Source organism: Epinephelus fuscoguttatus, linkage group LG1 (genome assembly GCF_011397635.1).
Source record: "Epinephelus fuscoguttatus linkage group LG1, E.fuscoguttatus.final_Chr_v1".
NCBI lineage: Eukaryota > Metazoa > Chordata > Actinopteri > Perciformes > Serranidae > Epinephelus > Epinephelus fuscoguttatus.
This window is the reverse complement of record NC_064752.1, coordinates 40,956,608-40,982,669: the sequence shown is the minus strand read 5'-3', so window position 1 is coordinate 40,982,669 and position 26,062 is coordinate 40,956,608. Positions and strand designations below refer to the sequence as shown.

The following is a 26,062-nucleotide window of genomic DNA, read 5'->3' as shown; positions in this document are numbered from 1 at the left end:
AGGGGCAGCGTTTACACGCCGGCAAACCACACATTTTGAGATTATTTTTCTGATCAACACAGTGGCACCAGGAATCCAGTATTTCTGGCGTAGTCTGGATAACATATGGTTGCGACCACCATGACCCACCACCTCTTCATGAACATGCCGCAGAATCAGATCTGAAATGTGGAAATCTTTAGCCAATATGATAGGGTGTTTCACCTCTTCTGGCATTGCTGCCCTGCTGAGTCGTCCTCCAACTCTCAACACATCATTTTCCAGGATGGGGTTGAGTTTGAAAAGGTGGTTGGTCCGCTTGACATTCATTCCTTTCCTGAGACATGAGATTTCATCTGCAAACCTTTTTCTCTGACAAAAGCAGATTATCTCCATTTCAGCAGCTGCCAGTTCCTCCACTGTGAGACGAGGGTTTTCCTGAGTCTTACGATTTCCTGTGTTCTTTTGTGGCAGGTTTCCCTGATGGATGTTGTCAGAGTTAAGTTGAGCATGAGCATCAGTGGTTTGTTTCCTCTTTCTGCTGAGGTGCAGAAGAAGTCCTTTGAGTCTGAGCATCCATGCCACAGCTCTTTTCAGATGAGTCCAGGATGAGAAATGGTGGATGAAATGTGTTACTGGATCCACGGTGTTAGTTGTTACTTGAGTGGCATTTGCAACAATGCTCCTGACTTCAGAGTCCTGGGGTGAGATTTTTTCCAGTCCATCAGGATTTTTAGGTCAATCTTTCTGAGGCTGAAGAAGAAATTGAGGCCCATGCAGCCATGTTTCCTTTTGAAGAAAAGTTGCAACTCTTAAACCTCTGGAAGCCATGTCTGCTGGATTGTTAGCAGTGTTGACATATCTCCACTGTTGTGTGTGTGAGACTTTGTGAATTTCAGCAACTCTGTTGGCCACAAAAGTCCGATATCTGGTGGTTTTGTTATTGATGTATTTAAGCACAGAGGTACTATCGGTCCAGAACATAGAATCTGTCAGTTCCATCTGCAGCTCTTTTATCCACATTGTGTCCATTCTGCTTGCCATTGTAGCTGCAGTCAACTCCATTCGAGGGATAGTGGTTGGCTTTAATGGAGCTACTCTTGCTTTTCCCATAACAAACCCACAGTGTGTTTGGCCATGGTTGTTATGCAGCAGCAGATAACTCACAGTTCCATAACTGTCCTCACATGCATCTGAAAAATGGTGCAGCTGAGCAGATGACACTGTTCCAAAGTCTGTGGATTTGAAGCATCTGTCCACCTTGAAGTCTTCTAGCCTTTGAAGCTCTTGGATCCAACACAACCACTCCCATACAGTAGACTCAGGCAATACATCATCCCAACCAACCTTTTTTCTGCAAAGATCTTGCAAGATTTTCTTGGCAGTCAGGACAACAGGAGCCAATATTCCTAGGGGATCATATATTGAACTCACTGTTGAGAGAATCCCCCTTCTTGTGAGAGGTCTGTCTTTGAAGGTAATTTTGAACCTGAAGACGTCAGATTGAACACACCACTGTACACCTAGGACTCTCTCCACAGGTAGGTTGTCACAGTCCATATCCAGTCCATATCCATTCTTCATTTCTTTTGCTTTTTCTGTTTCTGGTATGGCAGCCAACACGCAACGGCTGTTACTGATCCACCTGTTAAGCCGGAAGCCTCCCTTGAAACAAAGTGCTCTGAGCTCATGATAAAGAGTTATTGCATCCTCCTCTGAATCTACTGAGGCGAGGCAATCATCCACATAGAAATTGTTCAGGATGATATTAACAGCTTGAGCATGTAGGAACAAAAAAAAAAAGGCCCCTGAGGCCGCTTGCTGACGCGTCACTCCAGAGAAAAGTAAAAAGAAAAGAACGTTGAATTTGTCTTGAAAATGATCCAGGTTTATTGTAACAAAAGGATCAAAAAAGGCAGCAATCAATTATTATAATGCAACAATAAAATAACAAACAATAAGTACTTGTGTGGCTAAAACAAATGGGAAACAGTGACGGTCAACAAAAAATATTTCAGCCTACTATAGGAACGCTTTCCTTTGTCAGACTCCCGCCACCACACAACCCCTTAAATAACCAAAAAGCCACACCCATAAGCCCCAACATGATGACATAACATCAGCATAATTTCTATATTTTAAACTTATCAATAACATAAACTTAAAGTTCATTATAAGTAGGCAAAAGCAAATATATATTATTTTGGCTGCTACAGCCCTGTCAGCATGCATTAGGCTACAGTTGTCTGGGTATGCAAAGGTGAAGTACGCTTGTCTTGTCATACAAAGTTTGATGGAGTGTCAACTGGACAATATGGAGATATTTGCATCTTGAAAGCCGGACTACAAATGTGGATAGACAGGGAGAAACACACGCAAGCCTAAGACGTGGTAAGATACGATATTCCTCTCTATATGAAGTGACTGATAACAAGATCTGTATAATGGATTGTAAAGAAATTTGTTTCGTAGACAATTGATCTGTATGTATAGCGTGATGGGATGACAGCACAATGATGTGTGTGGTATCACATGAAAGCTCTGCTCCCGCACTTTCATGTGATATGTGTGGCACTTCTGTGCGACCCTGCGTTCACGAGTAATCCGTCCAAGAGTAATGTGTGTGTAAAGCTGTATGAAAGCTCTGTTGTAACTGTTACATCATTCAAGTGTAACTTTATCATTTTTTTTTCGCTGTGAAAACATTGGACTACCGACAAAGCTGCAGTTCCGCTGTTTAATGTGATATGCGTGGCTTCTCGCTAACGGTCGCAGAGAAAATCCATAGAGAGGAAGGAACAGGTGTGAATTTGTGCGCACTATGCGTTGTTCTTTTTTAACCTATATGGTTAAAAAGCCTCTTGGATCAGCTGGAAACGTTAGCCATGTCAATCTTTAATGTGACCGCTGCGCAGTGACGCTGCCTCATGTGATGTCGGAATAATCGGAAAAATGAGTTTCCGACCGTAAAGCAATATTTCAGTGGAAACAGTTGACGACGTGTTTTTCGAACATTTTGAGTGATAAAATACAACACATCTCCTTTGTAATGTCCATGATGTCTCCACATTACCACCTAAACGCTCATGAACACACAATGAAGTAAGAACGAATTCCCGTCATGGGAAATCGGACCATCCGAGGAACACATGAATGATATTTGGTGGTTTACGTATGACGAAAACACGTTTGGGCAAGCCCTCCCGGAACACATAGGCTGCATCCCATTCACACCAAAAGCGTCATGAGCGCCAGCGGTCGCTCAGGTCGCTGGCATCGCGCTGCCTGCAGCTCCAGCAGGCGCTTGCAGCGGCCAAAGGGGCGGGGCCGGCTGCTGCAGATGTGTCCTTCAAGGCTGACACGGCTGTTCACTTTACAAGGATGAACAAATATATCATTTATGTCTTCACTTTGTATTATCCATGACTTTCATTGCACAATTAAAATAACGCTAATAAACACATATAGCCTTTATGAGTCCTTTATAATTATGATTTTACTCTCCTGTTGGCACGTAGGACCACTGAGAAATGTAATTGGTGGTAAATAAGCAGGAGCTCATTAATTGCACTTTCGGAAGCCTGCTTTGTACTGCATCGTAGGGCTGCTCGATTATGGAAGAAATCATAATCACGATTATTTTGGTCAATATTGAAATCACAATTATTTACGCAATTATGTCTTTGAATTTGGAACAGCATTTATTGAACATGTTTGGAACAGCATTTATTGAATATGTTAAAAAACACTCTCCTGTTAAATATATAAAAATATCTTGTAATGTAGTAGCAGGGTCCGACGTTAAGGTTTTTTCCTACTTGCCCTGTCGGGCAAGTACTTCTCAAATCTACTTGCCCCATCTAAATTCTTACTTGCCCTGCTTAAGAGGTTCTTTTTCTGGCTGTGTGGTGCATATTTTCGCTCATATCTTACGTCAACAGAGACGCTCAGCCAATGGAGGCAGCAGCACATAAAAAAGCAGCACACTGCAACTGGCCCCTCCGAGGACAGAAACAGGAGAGGAAATACACGATTACAGGCCTGGAATTAAGTCATTTTTAGGGCAAGGCCACTTTGGCCTTTGATAAATACAAATTTATTGGGGCATCATGGCCAAAATGTGGGGCACCAAGGCCAAAACAAATGGCGCAATAACAATGTGTGCTAATTACATTGAATGAAGACAAAACAATATATGTGTTGAAAAACAGCACTGAGTTTATTAAAACTGGGTGTGCATGACTGGGGATATATCTCGTTTCTTGTTGTTTTGATTCATGTCCCTTATTTTTTAAGTCTTTGAAATCTCTTTATTCTTTTGTTATCTCCTAGTTATTAAGAAATTATTATTAGAAGAAGATTCTTTATTGTCCTTTCTCAGCACATAACATACATTGAAACGAAATTTGACCTCTGTATTTGACCCATCCTACTGTATACACTGGGAGCAGTGGGCAGCTGCAGTGCAGCATCTGGGGACCAACTCCAGTTCTTTTGCCAATGCCAGTGGTCAGGGTCACTGACAGGTGTATTCACCTAACATAGCCTACATATCTTTAATTATATAATTATTCATGTCTGTATGTATATTTTTACATAAATTCCCAATATTTTATTTGCCTTTAAAAATCCTCTTCCTTCATTTAATTAGACAATGTTTATTGTATTGTATTATATGTATTAATTCTCTACAGAATCTTGTATGTTCTTTAATGTGTGTTCAATTTATTAAAAGAAAAAACAAAAAAACTTTTTGGTGAATCCTGCAGCAAAGTGAGCCCTCTTCCTTAGAGATGATCTTTGCCTCCCAGTTTGTTCCTGGCAGCAGTGCAGAGTGAACCATCTTCCTTCTCAGAGGATCTTTGTCCCATCTCCGTGTATGCAGTGTAAACATCTTTTGCTGGTGATTTGACAGTCACTAGAAGCACATTATGACCCTTTGTGAAAGTTTCTGTGTGGTAACTGTGCTAACATGAGCTAACGTTAGCGGCTAAGGACTGAGAGGCTGTCCGGTAATGTTATGTGTGTGTGCATGTGTCTCGGAGTGTCAGTAACGTTATGTTAACTTAGCCGTAGCCTTGCTATGCTGTTTGTCATAAAAAACAGGGCGTGCTACACTGGCCGTATGGGTAGGCGGGGCATTACGGCCACACACCGGAGACTCCACGGCACTGGCCGTTTGGCCATGGTATAATTCCTGCCCTGCGATTAGAAATAATAAAAATAAAAAATCTGAGTTGGTGCTGCTTGCCTGATCGGGCATGCCTGCGCAGGGACTGCTGGCCCGCGGGATATTTTTACTTGCCTTGGGCATTCAGGCAACCGTTAATGTCGGACCCTAAACTGTTGTAGGCTACTGCACTCAATATTTTGAGAACAAGAAATAAATAAAATGCAATAAGAGACAGATACTTCAATAAATGAAGTGGTTCTACCTTTTTTATCAACCAAGCGACGCTGCTCAGCCTCACCCTCTGTCATCTTTACACGTGCTTCAATCACCGGCCTGGATCTCCACTCTCCACACACGTGGGGGCGGGGGCGTAGCGGTTGAGTTGCGAATACGCGTCTCAGAACGGAAACACCAAATAATCGTTTTTCCTTGATTATATGAATTTTGAGATCGTCTGGAGCCAAAATCGTAATCACGATTAAAATTCGATTAATTGAGCAGCCCTACTGCATCGGTGTATTTGCTGAGGAAACACAAGGCCCGGAGCCATCCGGCCGTCTGGGTCCACAGAGTCCTGCAAACCCGGCAACTCCACGGTGAATTTCACCAGCTCGTACAGCTCCAGGAGAGCCCAGACCTCCGTACACGAATCCCGGTGTGCAATTGGCTGCTGCTTCGGCAGCGGCGCTGCTCATTTGCATTAAGTTCAGCTTCTCTCAACTTCTACTTGACGCTCTGGTCGCTGGCATCGCGCCGCTCACTGCAGCTGATGCCCCTGACGCCCTTCGTAGCAAGCGTACATCGAAAATGAATGGCTGCCGGCCGCTTATGACGCTCATGACGTTTTTGGTGTGAATGCACAGTTAGGCTGCGGTCGGAAAGTCCCTCCTATCGTCTATTCCTAATCACTCTTCCTTGACCTCGGTGGGAAACGTCACGAGGTCAAGAAAAGACGAGTAGGAGAATTCATAAGGACTAATGTCGCATTCGTTTGGCAATCCAGACCGGTCATTCCTTGTCGGATTTATATGACCGTATGACATGTCTGATCTGAAAGCGTTTCATTGCAACAGTCTGGAAAACATGGTGGTGCGCTGTAAGTTTGTTTTTGTTTGCATGGTTGCTGAGCAACGGAGACTTTGCTGGTTCAAACGACTTTAGGCTTGCACAGACTTTTTTCCAACACAAATCAACAGTGGAAATAGAAATGCCATTGCAAAGTACTTGATTTTTGATGATGATGATTGATGATTTTTACAACACAAACACCTAATTAAACAGCATATACAAGGACAAATTGAGAACAAATAACTTTGTATACCATTCACAAAGTGCGCAGCCATCTTCGTCATGACGTCAATTCTACCGACTCGGTCTACCTGGACCTTGCCTGAGTTTGATGACAAGACCTCCGGGTAGAATGGGTGTTCTTTTGTACTTTTCCGGACCCTAAACCGTATCAATCCCGGTTCCGGCTACCAATAGAATGCAGCATGGTTAGGAACCTCTCATGTTACCGGTCGCCTGGAGGGAGGGAGCATGCTGGTGGTGTGAGAAACTGTGTAATGCACCTAACTCGGTTGAAAGGGCTTTAATAAGCTACAAAGACTTTACTAAGAAGGACTAAAGGACCTAAAAGTTTTTAAAGAGGTTTAAGATTATGAAATGGAGCCACTGTGCTGATTGGGCTAAACGAACGCACCTGTGTGGGTGAGCCTGAACGCTGCACTTCGGCGACACAAGTCTCATTTGGACATTATTTGCTGCTTTTGGACAATTATGAGTAATATTCAGGATATACACTCTTATGCGAGAAAAGCTATGGATGAACAATTGGAAAAAATGGACGAGGAGCTCAAGAAAGCTTCCACTACAGATGCTTCAGGCACTGTCAGCCAACCTAACAGACCATCTAAAAAATCAAAAACCTGAGCCAGTGCGGAGGACGATGATCGGCACATTTCTAACGCCCACATTTTTGCTGCAATGGAAGGAATTGAACGGCTGCAGATGGAAACGCTTAAACGCACACATTCTGTGGAAAACACTGTGAAAGAGGTCAAAGACACATTGGATGGCAAGGGGAAGCAGATGGAAGAAGTAACAACAAAAGTTCAAACCTTGGAGACGACAGTCACCGCACTACAAAAAGAGAAAGCGGAGGTGCGGGAGAAATGCGACGAACTGGAGGCGTACAGGAGGCGCTGGAACCTTTGGGTGGCCGGGATCCCCGAGACAACCGGCGAGGACACCAGAAAGATTATCACCGACCTGTTTGGACAGGTCTCCCCGGGAATCAAGGAGCAGCTGGAGCTGACGGTAGATGTCGCACACCGGCTGGGCCCCTGGTCCGGGGAGCAGAGGTCCAGCCGCAACATCATTGTGCTTTTCATATCCAGAGCCCACCGGGACCGTGTCTGGAGGGACGCCAGGACAGCGACGGTGCTCAAGGAGCACAAGATCAGGGTCTTTGAAGACCTTACGCAACAGGTGAAGGATGCCTGAAACAAGCTGTGGCCCCAGGTGGAGCAGGCCCGTAAGGAGGGCAAGAGAGCTGGCTTCAGGGGGCCATTTGCCTACATCGATGGACGAAGAGTGACTGCGTGACATAAGATCACATTAAATGTGCCAAAACTACGGAAAAAAAAAATGTAAATGTAATACATGTTACGGGTCCCAGAATGTGGTACCACTACAACAAAATACAAATCTGTAAAATACAGATAAAGTGAAGCAGCAATGAAGACAGGAGCATTCAGTTTGCCATCCAAGTTGCATCTGTATTCAATTTCACAGTAAAAGATTTCAAACATACATTCTTCTGAGTTTCAGTCCCTGTTTCAGTCCAAAATAACTGTTTAGGGTAAGTGCACTAAACATCCATAAATCTCATTTATTCAGTAACATCTCACATAATACATTCACATCTGCATAGCTCAAACTTCTGGTGTACTGCTCAATGTCATACTTAAAGTAACATTTTAGTACACTCTATCACCTTTATATAAGTGCTTCAGGGCTACTATAATGATATAGTGCAAGTAACAGTAGTATCCAACTGTACTTTAAACGAGCAATCTCTAATCTGCTATAATTCCAGACATACCCATTTAATTTAGATATAACTTCCACTCAAAGAGAAATATAAAACATTTTCAATGTAAAACTATTAGGCTGTAACCATTTTACAACAAAGTGTAGCTCTGTAACATTTAACTGTATTTTTCTATAAACATTTAACAAACCACTCTTTCCTGTAACCTTCTACATGTATATAATAATGTGTAGGTATTTTGTGATGGTGTGTGGGAGCTCAAAGAGAAACACTAGCAAAGAGAGACACTAGCGATCTGTCTGCAAGACAATGCTCGGGGTGTTGCTAACCCATAAACCCGCGATGCGGCGTGTGTATCTGCCGCCTGAGCCCGCGGTTTTTTAAAGTTCACAGAAATGCTCAAAACGTTTTCACAGCTTCTCTATAATACCAATTCACATACATAAGGCTTTACAGAGTTCAAATTGATAACTTTTTGCCAACTACTGACCTGTAAAATACAGATAAAGTGAAGCAGCAATGAAGACAGGAGCGTTCAGTTCGCCATCCAGGGGTCCGTCCCAAGTCGCTTATTTTTATAGTGCTACTGCTAGCTCCTCGCTTGAACCGGAAGTCGTTCGAGGTCCACCATCTTCTAGGCCGTCCCAAGTCTCTTATTTGTGCAGCGAGGAGCTAGCGCTAGGAGCTAGCAGCAAGCTTTAAGCAGCTACGAGCTAGGATGGTCGAGAGCTTCCTATCCGGAAGAATTTTTCAGCTTGAGGCCCTGACGTATAAATACCCCCCCCCTACATCTGGCTCATTTGAACGAGATGGCGGAGAAACAGTGCAAGTGTACCCGTTACATGCATTCTCTGCAATGAAACGCTGTAATTCACATGCCTACGTGACTACAAAGAGTAACGCTGATGATATTTCCTGCAAGACTGTCATGTTGTTATTAAGTTTATTTCATTCACAACCCGCTACGTTGTTCAGCGGACTGTTGGTGATGTGTGGCTGTTAAATGTGCAGCTGCTCATGTCCAGAACCACACGTGCTGATATAATACTAGGCACACACACACACACACAAACACATTTGCCCATCATTAATTGTCCTGCATGTCAAGTGAGTGGAATAATGTTTAATAGCTTGTAGGTAATATTAATTATTAATATTAATATTAATTAATATTATTACTTTCATGTTGTTGTAAGCTACTGTCATTACCGTCTGTCCTGCATCTCTCTCTGTCTCTGTCTCTGTCTCTGTCTCTCTGTCTCTGCCTCTCTCTCTGTCTCTCTCTTTCTGTCTCATTGTGTCATGCGGATTACTGTTAATTTATCATGTTGATCTGTTCTGTACGACATCTATTGCACGTCTGTCCATCCTGGAAGAGGGATCCCTCCTCAGTTGCTCTTCCTGAGGTTTCTACCATTTTTTTCCCCGTTAAAGGGTTTTTTTTGGGGGGGAATTTTTCCTGATCAGCTGTGAGGGTCCTAAGGACAGAGGGATGTCGTATGCTGTAAAGCCCTGTGAGGCAAATTGTGATTTGTGATATTGGGCTTTATAAATAAAATTGATTGATTGAGGTAGACTGACAGGTCTGATATGTCTTATTCACTCAGAAGCTGGGGGTGGGCTTTGATCAGCAAATATAATTTTGATCAGCAAATATAGCAGCAGATACAGCTGTGCCACCGTCATCAGAAATGGACGTCGCTTCACGTGACGCTACAGTGGAAAGGACGTCTCATGTCTCTTAAACCGACAATGCTCGCTCATCGCTCCTAGCGCTAGCTCCTCACATTTTTTCCTAGGTGGGAGGGGCTAAACAGCTAGCAAAGTCAGCTAGCAGTAGCACTAGCAGTAATTTAAGAGACTTGGGACGGACCCCAGGTTGCATCTGGGCATAGACATATATACATAGACGCTGCATCGACTGCCTGAGCGCGTCCTCGCCGGCCGCCATCTTGCATGGGTCTCGCTTCGCCTCCACAGTGCATTCACTTCTATTGAGGAAGGAGCTGTATGCACAAGTAAAATAGAATAACACACTGAATTTTCAACTGATTTTCACGCGGTTTGGTTTGTTACAAACGGCACGCATGTAGTTATGATACAGGATGCTTTCGTACATTAAAAATGCGGGATTTCATGCTTTAATACTTATTTATTTATTTAGGTCACAACACAGTTCTTGACAGTAGCTTACAACAACATGAAAGTAATAATATTAATTAATATTAATAGGCTAATTAATATTACCTACAAGCTATTAAACATTCCACTCACATGACATGCAAGACAATTAATGATGGGCAAATGTGTGTGTGTTTGTGTGTGTGTGTTTATGTCTGGTGTTACATCAACACGTGTGGTTCTGGACATGAGCTGCTGCACATTTAATGCGCTATTTCTCCACCATCTCGTTCAAATGAGCCAGATAAAGGGGGCGGGTATTTATACGTCATGGCCTGAAGCTGAAAAAGACTTCCTGTTAGGAACCTCTTGACCATCCTAGCTCGTAGCTGCTTAAAGCTTGCTGCTAGCTCCTAGCGCTAGCTCCTCGCTGCACAAATAAGAGACTTGGGACGGCCTAGAAGATGGCGGAGCTCGAACGACTTCCGGTTCAAGCGAGGAGCTAGCAGTAGCACTATAAAAATAAGAGACTTGGGACGCACCCTATGTATATATGTCTATGGCATCTGGAGTGTGGGCGGAAGTTCCCACCTGCGATAACTCGGGGGCGCAACTGCTCCCATGACAAAGGTTCCACATGGGTGCTGCTTACATTTACCATATTTCTTCACAGTATATAAAAATAAAATAGCGTGGCTGCCACGTACATTGCTAGGGATAGTTTCGAACCCTCAAAATGAAAGAAAATTACCTGCTAGCTGATTAAATTAAATAAACACAAAAGTGGTTGCACAATTTTGGGTGTACCACATACACTTAAGCTTTTCTTGTCTCTTTACTAAAATACTGAACAGATATCACTAATTATACAGAGGAACATTTTGATTTAGCCCTATGGCCTAACACCGAGAGGGGGCAGTTTTATTTTTTATCTCGACCTAAGAGAGGATCGAGATTTCGTTAAATCTTTTGTTTGTTTGTCCGTTCTGTTTGCTTTTTTTTTTTTTTAAGTCGTTAGTCCAGTCATGTCTATTTCTGTTTTGTCTATAAATTCGAGGGGGATTAGAAATGACTTAAAAGGAAAGGGGTGCTCTTGTTTTGTCAGGGGAAACCAGCAGATTTTTACTTCATCCAAGAAACGCATGCCGAAAAGTCAGATAGTTTATTCTGGAAAAATCAATGGGGGAAAAGACATCTGATTTTCATTTGGCACAAACAAGTCAGCAGGGGTCACTGTCCTAAAGGGAAACTTTAAAGGCCAAATTATTAAATACCTTTCAGATGATAAGGGACGATGGATTATGTTGTTATTAAACACAGATCATTCACAATTTATTTTGGTAAACATTTATGCAACCAATAATAAAAAAGACAACGTTAACCTGTTCTTGGCTATAGAAGATGCAATCAGTGGATGGTTGTCAACATTTCCTTTGGCTAAGATTATCTGGGGTGGGGATTTTAATACAGTTATGAATGATAAAATTGATAGATTTCCTACAAAAAATAAAGGAGCAATGAATGAGCTAGATAATGTATGTAATAGATTAAACTTAATTGACATATGGAGGTATAAACATCCAAATGATAAAATGTATACATGGAGTAATAAAGATAAATCCTTACAGTCTCGTACTGACTTCTGGCTGGTCTCAGCCAGCACAACTGATAATGTAGAGAGAACAGACATTGAACCCACTATTTTCACAGACCGCAAAGCAATTTCAGTTAGGATAAACCTGTCAAAAAGACCAAAAATTAACACAGACTATTGGAAATTAAATAAAACACTAATTCAAAATCATGACTTTCAAAACCAAATAAAAAAACTTATTGAGAAGTACTGGAGTCAAGCAGTGACTACCAACCTGTATGGAGAGTCCTGGGAGTTATCAGAAGATTGGCTATAGCATTGGGCAAAAAAATGTCTAAAACAACAAGAGAAAAAAAACTCCAAATTGTTACAAAAATTATGAACTTAACTGAAAAAGAAAACCTGTCTGGGGATGAGGCCAATGAACTTGCCTCACTGCAATCTGCGCTCGATTTAATTTATGAAGAAAAGGCTAGAGGTGCTTTCATTAGATCCAGAAGAAAATGGCTAGAGCAAGGCGAGAAGTGTTCTAAGTATTTCTTTAACTTGGAAAAAAGAAATGCTGAAATGTCTTCTGTGAGCAAAGTTAAAATTAATGGTACGATTTGTGAAGATGAATCAATCTCTAACTACATGGCTAATTTCTATGAAAAACTGTACTGTACTCCAGACAAACTGATGAAAATCAAATGGATCTCTATTGTCAAAATATAAATCAAAATTTTAAAAAATTGACAACAAACTTAAGGACCTGTGTGACCAAAAAATCTTTAATTATGAAATACTTAAAGCTATAGATTCACTAAAAGATAATAAATCTCCCGGAAACGACGGCATTACTGGCGAATTCTACAAAAGCTTCAAGGATGCCCTTACCCCGTTTCTTGCATGTACTTTTGAAGAATCAATCACCAAAGGCAAACTCCCACCTTCTATGCAGCAAGGACTCATAAAATTAATACCCAAACCAAATAAAGACAAAATGAATATAGAAAACTGGAGGCCAATAACCTTATTAAACAATGATGCTAAGATATTTGCCTCCATCTTTGCGCAGAGGCTAAAGGTGGGATTGGGATAAATTATTGATGAGGAACAATCTGGGTTTATGGCAGGTAGAAGTATAATTAATAATGTAAGATTAATATTGGATTTAATAGATTACAATGAATACATAAACAAGGACAGTCTTGTTTTGTTTGTTGACTTTTACAAAGCATTTGATACAGTAAACCACCAATTCATAGTAAAAATACTCAATACCTTTGGATTTGGAGAACGATTTATCGATATCATTGGAACTTTATACAAGGGATGCAACAGCTCAGTAAAACTACAACATGGAACCTCTCCTAGAATCAATATTGACAGAGGAATAAAACAGGGCTGTCCTCTAGGCCCATACCTGTTCCTCCTTGTAGCACAGATGTTGGCTACACAAGCTGAAATGACAAACTTTCACGGTATCTGTGCTTTTGACAGAGAATTTAAAATATCGCAACTGGCAGATGATACTGCCATTTTTATTAAGACGCAAACAGAAGTAAGTAAAGTAGTAAATTGTATTAGAGAATTCTCTGATGTATTTAGCTTAACTATGAATTTAGGAAAATCTGTATTGTTGCCACTTAAAACCTGTAGCTTGCCAGAAGTCTGTGGTATTCCTGTCAAGAACACAGTTACTTACCTTGGGGTAACAATAAACAACCAGTCCAATCGATCTGAACTGAACTTCAGCTCCATCATAAATCAAGTAAAGAAAAGGTTTAATATGTGGTTAATGCGAGATTTGTCCATTTATGGTAGAGTTTTATTAGCTAAAGCTGAAGGAATATCAAGGTCTGTATACATGTCTTTGTCAATGGATTTACCTGTAAACATATACTGGAAGAACTGGATAAAATGCTTTTTAATTTCATATGGAGAAACAAAGCCCATTATCTAAAAAAAGAGATTCTCTGTAACCAGAGGGGAAATGGAGGGTTGGAAGTTTTAAGTTTTGAAACTATGAATAATATGTTCAAAATTAATTGGTTATGTCACCTCGTCAGAGAAAATGTCAATATGTGGAATGCAATTCCAAATTATCTATTTAAGAAATTAGGAGGAATTCATTTTTTACTCAAGTATAATTTTAAAATTGACAAAATACCAATTAAGTTATCAAACTTCCATAAACAGGCGTTGCTTTCCTGGGGGCTGATCTACAAACGCGGCTTCTCGCCAACCAGCTGCTACATCTGGAACACCCAACACATATAGCACAGAAACAAAACAATATTTTACAAATCTTGGTTTGATCAGGGGATATTATGGGTTAATCAGTTAATTGATGAACAAGGACAAATCTTATCTTACAACCAATTTATTAATAAATACCAACTCACAATCTCACAAACAGAATACACTACAGTTTCCAATACAGTACCAATGGAAATTTTACAGCTCCTGAAAGGTTCCCAGTTCCATCCTCTTACACAGAAAAATGATACCAAACTATTCATCCATAACATAGATATAACAACTAAAATCTGCTCAAATAAATTTATCAGGAATCTCATTCAACCCTCAAATCAACTGGCAGCCAACTCTTACTGGAATTCACTGTATGGGGAAATAAACTGGAGAGGGGCATGGCTGGTTGGCGAGAAGCTGCTCATTCACAACAAAGTCAAAGAAATATCATACAAAATCTGTCATAATTTATATCCGGCAAAAAAACCCTGGAGAGATTTAAATTAAACGTAGACTATAACCACCTCTTTTATCAGTGCTCATACAGTAAAAACCTCTGGACTCATATACAAAACCTAATCCATAACAAAACCGGACACAGGATCGGCCTCCAGGAAAGCCACATCCTCTTTTACTTTGAAAACCCCTCCATACCTCATGACCTTTCCCTCTAGTTACAGACTATCATCATGCTGGGCAAATTTCACACTCACAAAACAAAATGGGCAAAGAAAAAACCAAATGGAAAATACTTTGAAAATGAACTCAAACAATACTTAAATACAATAACATCATCAAACAACAAAGCCATAAAAATATCAGACGTGTTTATCAAATACTTAAAATTCCCTGATTTAATATAAAATGTGTTTATATTATTTAATTTCACCCTCTTCTGCTCACAATATGGATGAATATGGTTTGTTACTTTATATATATGTTTGTAATACTGCCTTTACATGACTCTTTGTGTTTCCACTGTAATTTGACTAAGTTGATGTTTGCATTTTGTGTTATTTCCTTTGATCACTTTCAGTTAAAACTCTGTATAACCTCCTTGTGTTGATTAAATAAAATAAAAAAACAAACAAACTAGAATGCAGCATTAGGAAAAGAGAACCGCGGAGCTGAGAAAATCGGACCGCACTTACGCTGGGTTACGTCATCATGCGATGGCGGATGTCAGTGACGTAGGTCGACCATGGTGAAACTACAGTTTAGTTTAGATGGACTACAAAAAGCGCATCTCAGATACTCCGCCCCGTGCCTACTTACCATGTTGCTTCATGCAGGCTATATAAACATGGACAGCACAGTGAAAAATATGACTTAATTACCAATGTCTGAATTGAATTACAAAAGACAGATAGGCAGTCACAAAACTGAAACGCTGAAAATGGCTGCTCACACTCACCCTCCTGAATCACTGTGATTATTTATGACAAATGTTCAAGTGTATGCAAGAGAGGCAAATATGTTAGGCTTACAAATCTACTAGGCCTATCATTCTTAAGTTGCAAACATGTTGAATTAAAAACATCATCTAAATAAAAACCTTTCATATCCCTTTTTCTTGAAACACAAACTTCTGTGTTAATATGCCAATCAATCATCATCTGCCATTTGCTTACAATAGTTTAAAAACAACCACAAAACTCAGTAAACACCTTGAAATGTTGACATGATTGTGCCTTGAAGTTATTTTTTATTTTATTTTTTTAATTGTGTTTATTGGATTTTCCATTAAATTAGTGACAATAACAACACAGAAAAAAAATAACAAGTAGCATACACAGGGATGAAGGGGCACCTGTGCAATTAACAGTATATCTTCTGCCTAAATGGACAGGTTTTCTGTGTTTGCTGATGTTTGTATACAAGAAATGAGTAAACTATTCAATTCACAGAGAGAGCAGAAAGGAAGAGATGTGGGAGTTTTTATTCTAAAGTGTTTGGGTGAAATTCATTTGTGTAATAGTCTAAAAAGGGCTGCCTCCAGCTGAAGAGGTGCTCCAGCCGCACACGTGCCCGTATGAGTGCAGAGATGTCAGCATCTGTGACTGAAGAAAAATTAATTAATGATATTGCTAAAAGCTGGCGATTCAACAACGCTCAAATTGTGACATGATTAATGCACACTGAGCATATCTTACAGCACAATATTAACTTGAATTGGGTAATGTTACAACAGTAGCGTGAAGTTTATAGTTCGCATGGGTTTAACATATTGTTGAGAGTTTGGAACATATCACGTTACGCATATTATCAAGTTATGGCATGAGATGGGCAAAGCTTCATGTAACGGTGACTTACATGGTGATCTCCGTGACTTTTCAGTCATGTTGAGAGCCAGTTGTTCTTTTTCTTTTCCTTTCGTTGCTTCTTTTGTTCTTCCTCTTCTCCTACTTCTTCGGGTTTATTCGTTTGTCTCCGTGAACAGTTGGTCGCTTTAAATATTGCTCCCGCAAAGCATTGTGGGATTAAATTATCTCCTTTCCTATCGCTTAGGAAGGTCCGATGTATCCTATGCTAAAGGAGATCTGAAAGGAAGCACTGAACCTCCTTTCCTTAGTGTTTAGAGAATTCGAACAGCTCTTATCATGGCGGCCACTAAAATACTTCCGGGTCATTTCACTCGGCTAGGAACCTTCCTAAGCAAAAAAGACTTTCCGACCGCAGGGTACGTCCCAAGTCTCTTATTTTATACTGCTAACTCCTAACTCCTTACTTGAACCAGAAGTCGTTCGAGCTCCACCATCTTTAAGGCCGTCTCATGTCTCTTATTCCTGCCAGTAAGGAGTTAGCATTAGGCATTAGGAGGGATCTGTTAGGTGCGATGAGTAAGGTAACACGAGAGAAGCCTAAAAAACAGACCATAAATTCCGTTTTTGTTTCATTTCACCTCCTCCACTCAACAATCACGCAGCAATGTCATATTTAACTGAGCTAATATCTAACTCAGACTGGCTTGCAAAAAATCAGGACTGGAAGCACTCTAACTTGCCAATGTTAGATAAAATGGTTTAGGAGAAGACAATTTAAAACTAACAGGCTGTTCATGGTTAGCATTACCTGTATGGTGTGTACAGTATATACAGTGTCCTAGCCTAATCTGTTATCTTTTAACATTACATAAATCTACTAATTTAATGGGAGATAATCCACTAACAAGCTTTAATACACATGTTAATTTAGATAAGTTGTGCTGATAATGTAAAATTTGAGTCTTTGGACATCTTACCCGTTAAAAGTACATCACAGTCGGTCTTTTCTGCTGTAACTCCATTGCACTGCTAGCATGTGCCGCTTACTTCCGGGAACTATTGAGAGGCTCTGCGATTCGCCATTGCTGTGAAAAAATGGCCCATTAGAGTGAACGGAGAAGACGTGACTCTCTATTCAAGGGCTCTGGGTGGGATATTGTTAGGTGCGTTTAGTCTGGGGCTGTTAGTGGCTGTTTTGGTAAGGAAAAGGAACCAGGGCGAGTGAGACAGGATCCGGAATTTGATGGATGTGCCTTTCCGTAAAAATAAAAGCACCAAGCTAATAAAAATGCAGTTAAACTTTTAATTTAAAGAATATAATTTACAAGAAAAGCCCCAAGCCATTAAGTTAATCGATTTTCTTACACCCCTCATCACCCCAAATCAATGGTGCGCCAGAATTTAAAGTTTTACTATGGTGAACACTTTTAGTTTGGTGAATTTGGTGAATACCGCATTTCATTCACAACCCGTTGCGTTGTTCAGCGGACTGTCGGTGATGTGTGGCTGTTAAATATGCAGCTGCTCATGTCCAGAACCACACGTGTTGATATAACACCACGCACGCACACACGCACGCACGCACATGCGCACACACACACACACACACACACACACGGACACACACAAACACATTTGCCCATCATTAATTGTCCTGCATGTCATGTAAGTGGAATGCTTAATAGCTTGTAGGTAATATTAATTAGCCTATTAATATTAATTATTACTTTCATTAATGTTGTTATAAGCTACTGTCGTTACCGTCTGTCCTGCATCTCTCTCTGTCTCTTTCTGTCTCATTATGTCATACAGATTATTATTAAATCTAAATATTAAATGTGGCACCTAAATGTTAAATGTTAAATCTAAATATTAAATCTAAATCTAAATCTAAATATTACATCTAAATCTAAATCTAAATGTTAAATCTAAATGCTAAATCTAAATCTAAATGTTAAATGTTAAATCTAAATGTTCTGGGTGAAACTAAATATTTAGCTAATATCCAAATTCACACTGCCGGTCACCGGAAGTACCAAAATAAAAGCTCGAGATGGTCAGACTGTGTTTATAGAATCAAATAACGAATAAATAACGAACCAACTTATCGGGGGAAATGGACACTTGAACATACATTAGCATGATAATAACTACCTAAAATAACAAGAAACATTCATTCATCTTCTAACCGCTTCATCCTCTTGAGGGTCGCGGGGGGGGGGGGGGGGGACTGGAGCCTATCCCAGCTACATTGGGTGAGAGGCAGGGTACACCCTGGACAGGTCGCCAGACTATCACAGGGCTGACACATAGAGACAGACAACCATTCACACTCACATTCACACCTACGGACAATTTAGAGTTATCAATTAACCTAGTCCCCAATCTGCATGTCTTTGGACTGTGGGAGGAAGCCGGAGTGCCCGGAGAGAACCCACGCTGACACGGGGAGAACATGCAAACTCCGCACAGAAGGGCTCCCACGCCCGGGATTGAACCGGCAACCCTCTTGCTGTGAGGCACCACACCACCGTGCTGCCCTAACAAGAAACATGTTTGGAGAAATTTTATTTGATATGTACTTTGAGTTGTTAGCTGTTAGTCCCGTTAGTGGTGTCTGTAATGACTCATTAACTCTAAACGGTCCGTGAAAAAAAATTTTTTTCCAGCGGATGTCTTAGTTACTGGAGTAGTTTCATGTCGTATCCGACAACGGGAGGCTTTTCACATATGACGTCCTGATGTTAGCTTTGCTGCTGCTGCGGCCACTGATGCTTTCTAGACATCGTGATTTCCCAAAACAAATAAATGCAATGAATGTGAACAAATACCACACATCACAACACAAAACTGCTTTGCTAGCTCAATCATGTTGTAAAGAAGACATCCACTGGAAAAAAATATTTTTTTCACGGACCGTTTAGAGTTAATGAGTCATTACAGACACCGCTAACGGGGCTAAGAGCTAACGGTTGTTAGCTTAGCTTAGGTTGTTAGTCCCTCCAAAGGGACACTAACAACTCAAAGTACACGTCAAATAAAATTTCTCCAAACATGTTTCTTGTTATTTTAGGTAGTTATTATCACGCTAATGTATGTTCAAGCGTTCATTTCCCCCGATAAGTTGGTTTTAATTCGTTATTTGATTCTATAAACACAGTCTGACCATCTCGAGCTTTTATTTTGGTACTTCCGGTGACCGGCAGTGTGAATTTGCATATTAGCTAAATATTTAGTTTCACCCTGAACATTTAGATTTAACATTTAACATTTAGATTTAGATTTAGCATTTAGGTTTAACATTTAGATTTATATTTAGCATTTAGATTTAACATTTAGATTTAGATTTAGCATTTAGATTTAGATTTAATATTTAGATTTAGATTTAATATTTAGATTTAACATTTAGGTGCCACATTTAATATTTAGATTTAACTATTTAATATATTTCTAAGTTAACAAATATTGCTGTAAATGTGGTAAAAGGTGACGTTAAAAAAATTCACAACACTTTTTGAAACATTATTTGAAGCTAAATGTGGCAAAATGTTGATGTTATTTTCAGCATGAGACACTTTACAAACAGCAACCCATATTTTTATACATGGTTTTAATGGCTGCACCAAAGTAAGAGCCAAAACCGAATTTTTCCAAGGCTTGACACATAAAGGCGTGTTCGACGGTGTCAAAGGCTTTGCGGAAATCTAGAAACAAAATTAAACTATCATCATTGCAAAGATCAGCATAATCAGTAAGGTCTAGCACAAGTCTGATGTTATTAACTATATGTCTATGTCTTATAAAACCACTTTGGGTTTCTTCAATAATGTGGTCCAGAACAGTTACTCTGATTGCAAAAATTCGAGCTAATATTTTGTAGTCATTGTTAAGAAGGCAAATTGGTCGCCAATTATCAATCAAAAGTGAATCTTTTTTATGCTTTGGAATTAAGGTTAAAAGACCTTGACACAGGGTGGGAGGAAGAGTTTGATTGTCAATGCTCTCTACAAACATACCATGGAGGAAGGGAGCTAGCTGCTCTGCAAAAGCAATGTAGAATTTGGATGTTAGGCCATCACCTCCAGGAGATTTATTGAGTTTTAGGTGTTTGATAGTAACAAGAACTTCATTAGGGGTTAAGCGGCTATCATACACATTTTTTTGGTCATCGCTGATTAATTTTGTCTCTGTGAGGTGTGCAAAAAAGATGTCCGAATCAGCTTTATTGTAATGTGATTCATACAGATTACTATAAAATGTGGAACAATAATTAGATATTTTTTGGGGGTCTTCAGTAATAACGTCATTGATATTGAGTTTTTGAATAGAGTTGGTTTTACCACGAGTCCTTTCTAATTGAAAGAAATATCCAGTGTTTTGTTCCCCTTCCTCTAACCATTTTCTTCATGAATCTCACAAAAGCTCCCTCCGCTTTCACTCTGTATATGTCATTTAATTTATTTTGCAATAAAACTAAGTCCTGTAAGTCATTTTCAGTTAAGTCTTCAGGCAAAATCTGAGTATGCTCAGTAATTCTTGAGATCACATTTGTTTCTTCAACCTTCCTAGATTTAGATAATGAGGCCCCAAACATTCTCAAATACTTTGTTACCTCAAATTTAAAAAGCTCCCAATTCCTGAAAAAGCATTTATCAATTAAGGCCTTGTTTCGGTAGTGATTTATTAATGTTTGGACTTTTTGAATAACCATCTCATTTTCTAGAATAGAGTTGTTAAATTTCCAATGAGAGCTTCTAGATGTGCGAGTAGTATTAGGGCTAAAAGAGACATTTAGTGACACAGATCTATGGTCTGTTAGAGGAGTAGTTATTATATTAGCAGTAATGTTATTCTTATCTAAACGATCAGAAACTAACCAGTAGTCTATGCGGGACATTGAGGTGCAAGCCTTATTATTCCATGTGTAGAGTTTAGTGTTAGGATTTTTTTCTCTTCATATATCTACCAGATGAAATTTTTGCATGAATGTAGTCAAATTAGAAGCAGACAAATTGTTACCACTTGGAGGCCATCTATCTAAGGAACCATTCAGAGCAATGTTGTAGTCGCCACCCACGAGGAGTGCAGCATTTGGGTAAACTGATCACCAGTGTAAAAACCTAGATTCTAAAGCATCAAATAAAAAATCATTTTCAGGTTTTGAGTTATATCCACACAAGTTGGTAAGAAGGATTGTATTGTTGTTAACATTAAGGATTAATATAACATAGTGGCCGTCGGGGTCACTTTCTGAGTGTAAGATAACACCACTAAAGTTGTTTTTAAGACAGTAACCCCTGCTGATCTTTCTGAGCCATGTGAGAACCACAGGTCATTTCCCCATTGAGTTTTCCAAAAAGAAGCATCATTTACCACTGCAGTTTTCTATAGCTACTAAAAAGCTGATGTTTCTCACCAAATACCGACAAATTGGGAAGATTTCCTATAGGTCATAGCTTTTTCATATTTTTTCTGCTAAATTTTGCAAAGAAAAGCCAATTACGCATAGACATACATTTAAAATCATTAAAATAACAATTTTAATTGATTTCTCATGCTTAATTTATGCAAAAAAGATGGTTTATTTGTCTCTGTACAATATAGGCTATGGTTCAAAAGTTGTGGATACATTTGATTTTTAATTTTTTCCATATATTCCGATTGATGGAATTCCGAGGACTACCCTTTTTCGCGATGGGAACATCAAAATTCATTATCTACAGACCTTCACGATTCCAAAAATATAGGTTTCATTTAGAAATCCACTGTGACCATGGGGACCCCCCCCCCCTTCCTACTAGACTAATAGCTAACATAGCTACTTAGTTTTCTATTCGTTACGTTACGTTTGCCCTGTAACATTAGTTAATAGCATTACCTGGCGGCCATTACCTTAAATTAGCGTTCAGTGCTTGCTACTAATGAGTTTTCCCCTGAATTTACAGTAAAGCAAAGTTTATGTAAAAGCGTTGCCTGAGTTACCTTACAGCTCTTCTAGCAGTGATGCATGATGGAAAAAGCAGTAACCAAGGGCGCTAACCATATAACAACCAAGAACCAAGTAGTGCAGCAGGCAGCAGGAGGGATTAAAAAACACACACACTGCCACAAAACTATCTAGATTCTTCCACCTGCAATAGGTGGGGTTTTCCACAAGGTGGCAGGCTTGATGAGAGCATAATAAAATAAGATAAGATAAGATCCCACAATTGAGAAATTCCAGTGTTACAGCAGTCAAGGGGAAAGAGTCAGATTAAAGATTTCAAAATTTAAAACGTAAAACAAACTAGGCATGCAAAAAGAGTACAAAAATACAGGTAACAGCAATAAATAATAATAATAATGAGCAGTGAATAAAAAAGTGAGCAATGGATTAAAGTGAACATATTTAGTGCAAAGTGAATATTGTATGTGCAAATAAACAACAACAACATGGGGGACAGTTATGCTTATTATGGAGTCCATAAGGTGTCCATAGTGTCCCTAAAGTGTCCATGGTGCAGTTTACTGTGAGCAGTGCTGGTTATGTAGCCTGACAGCAGCAGGCAGGAAGGACCTGCGATAGTGTTCCTTCACACACTTTAGGTGAATCAGTCTATCGCTGAAGGAGCTCTCCAGAGCTTTTATCTCCTCCTGCAGGGGGTGGGAGTCATTAGTCCTCCTTTCTCCCACCACCTGCACAGAGTCCAGAGAGCATCCCAGGACAGAGCTGGCCTTCTTGATCAGCTTGTCCAGTCTCTTCCTGTCTGCAACTGAGACGCTGCTGCCCCAGCAGACCATTCCATAGAAGATGGCTGATGCCACCACAGTGTCAAAGAAGGTCTTCAGGAGCGCCCCCTGCACTCCAAAAGACCTGAGCTGCCTCAGCAGGTAGAGTCTGCTTTGGCCTTTCCTGTACAGTGCTGTTATGTGATCAGTCCAGTCCAGTTTATTGTTAAGATGAACACCCAGGTACTTATAAGATGTCACCATCTCAATGTCCTTTCCCTGGATGTTCACCGGTCCACCAGCTCTTTGGTTTACCCCGCGTTGATCTGAAGGTGGTTCCTCAGGCACCAGTCAACAAAGTCCTGGTTCAGTTCTCTGTACTCCCTGTCATTCCCATCTGTGATGAGGCCAACTATGGCAGAGTCGTCAGAGAACTTCTGCAGATGACAGGTGGGGGTGTGGTATGAAAAGTCTGCAGAACGGTGCCAGCACTGTCCCCTGCGAGGCCCCCGTACTGCAGACAACCAAGTCCGATACACAATCCCGGGTCCTGACATACTGCGGCTGGTCTGTGAGGTAGTCCAGGATCCAGGATGTGAGGTGATTAGCCACCTCTATGTGCTCCAGTTTGTCCCTCAGAAGCGCAGGCTGTATGGTGTTGAAAGCGCTGGAGAAATCAAAGAACATGATTCTCACAGAGCCTCCAGGCTTCTCCAGGTGAGAAAGAGCTCTATTCAGGAGGAGGATGACAGCGTCGTCCACCCCAATGCCAGGCTGGTAGGCAAACTGCAGCGGGTCCATTGAAGGGCCTACTGCGGGGCGGAGACGAGACAGGACCAGGCGCTCCAGAGTCTTCATGAGGTGCGATGTTAATGCCACCGGTCTGAAGCTGCTGAAGTCCTTAGGGTGCAGAGTCTTGGGCACAGGTACCACGCAGGATGTCTTCCACAGCTGTGGTACTCTCCCCAGCCTCAGGCTCAGGTTGAAGATGGTTTCAACTATCCCACACAGTTGATCTGCACAGGACCTGGAGCTGATGCCGTCTGGACCCGCAGCCTTCCTCGTCTTTATCCTCCTCAGCTGATCTCTCACCTGCCAGGTAGTGAAGGACAAGCTGGAGCAGGGTTCTACTGAATAACATATTCAGATCATTCACCCACTGCTGGTCGCCTCTGGCCTGGGAGTCTGGTTGTTTGTGTCCTGAGATGGTTTTCAGACCTTTCCAGACTCCGCTGACGATTCTGATTCTATTTATATTCTTCCTTTCCCCGCCTGATGTTTCTCCTTAGCTCCTTCTGCACGGCCTTCAGCTCCTCCTTATTTCCAGAGTTCAAAGCTCTCCACTTCTCCTTCAGGAGAGCTTTTAACTCTGGAGTAATCCAGGTTTTGGTGTTGGAGAAGCAGCGTACAGTCCTGGTGGGTACGGTGCTTTCCACACAGAAGTTTATGTAGTCCGTAATACATGATGTCATACTGTCAATGTCCTCCCCATGGGAATCGCTGAGTACCTCCCACACAGTGGCCTCGAAGCAGTCCTTCAGGGCCTCCTCAGCCTCCTCAGACCATCTTTTCACAGTGCGGGTGGTTGCTGGTTCTCTCTGCACCAGAGGTTTGTAGACAGGCAGAAGATGAACCAGGTTGTGATTAGCTTTTCCCAGCGGAGGCAGGGGGGATGAGTGGTATACCTCCTTGGTGTTGGCATAAAATAAATCCAGTGTTTTATTGTCTCTGGTGTGGCAGGAAACATACTGGGTGAAGGTGGGCAGGGTGGTGGATGGATAGGTGTGATTGAAGTCCCCAGAGATCAGAAGAAGGGCCTGAGGGTGCTGAGTTTGCAGCCTACTTGTAACAGAGTGGAGAATGTCACAAGCAGACTCAGCCTTTGCAGACAGGGGGACATACACTGCTACCATAATGACAATTATAGACTGAATGACTAAGGGTAATTCATAATGCAATAAAAGACATACACAAAATATTAGCGAGGAACTTAATGTAGCTATAATACAACGAAATTTAACACGGCTAACATAACATTACATAAAGATGATCATTAGATATAGTATGTAAGTTTTGTCCTTTCCTGTTCCTTAATCATTTCCCTTTTTAAAGTCATTCCTGGAGGATCATGCTGTATATTCACTGATGTCTGGCTCTACAGTGATTGTATCTATTTCATTTTCCATTACAGGGTCAGGTTGTACATTTTCTTGACCATCCTTCTCCACAATAATTTACATTTTCCACTGTCCGCTGGTGAATCAGGCTGTTGCTTTCCTTCACTGTCCTGCTCTACATTCCAGTCACCTGCTGTGTTCTCTTCAACAGGCAGATCTTTACTTAAACCCATGGGACAGCTGCTGGTAGTTGCATTTGCTGGACAGGTATACAAATGTTGTGCTATCTTAAGTTTCTACTTTGTGGAACTTTTGGACTGTTCAATTTTTTGGTTACCTCTTTTCACAACCAAGCCCAGTGGCAAGCAGTTTTTCCATTATTAGCCTATTAATAACGTAAATATTGACCATATATGTGTAATGCCTTTCCAAAAGTGTCATCAAACAAATGGCCATACTTTATACTTCTCATAGTAATATGTGACCTGTCAAAACTGTCACACTTTAAAACTTACAGCTAACTCCTTGCAGCAGAATTGGGTCTTGACATTGTTGAATTTTGACCATTAATGAATATTCAAAGTAATGGAATACATTTTGCACAAGTGTGATAAAGTTATAAACACGTCTCATCTAATAAATGACAAACATTCATTCATTATAACCTTTTAGTCTTTATTGGCTGAAAAAACATGTTTAATAAAACAATAATTAATTTATTATCATTATATTAATCATTTTATGTATAAAACTGAGCAATATTTCTGTGATTACAGTTACAAATAATTAAAATTTAAAGAAATCTCGTGGATGTGC

The 26,062-nt window shown here is 40.5% G+C and overlaps 1 protein-coding gene across 1 annotated transcript in view; it reads right to left on the bottom strand.

Moving 5' to 3' along the window:
• Positions 1-22,428, bottom strand: part of ift52 (intraflagellar transport 52 homolog (Chlamydomonas)) — a 67,720-nt gene extending 45,292 nt beyond the window's left edge. The window contains exon 1 of the mRNA XM_049573208.1: positions 22,404-22,428. The gene's annotated coding sequence lies outside the window, so the exon portion shown is untranslated. The remainder of the gene's footprint in view (positions 1-22,403) is intronic.
• Between the last annotated feature and the right edge of the window lie 3,634 nt (positions 22,429-26,062).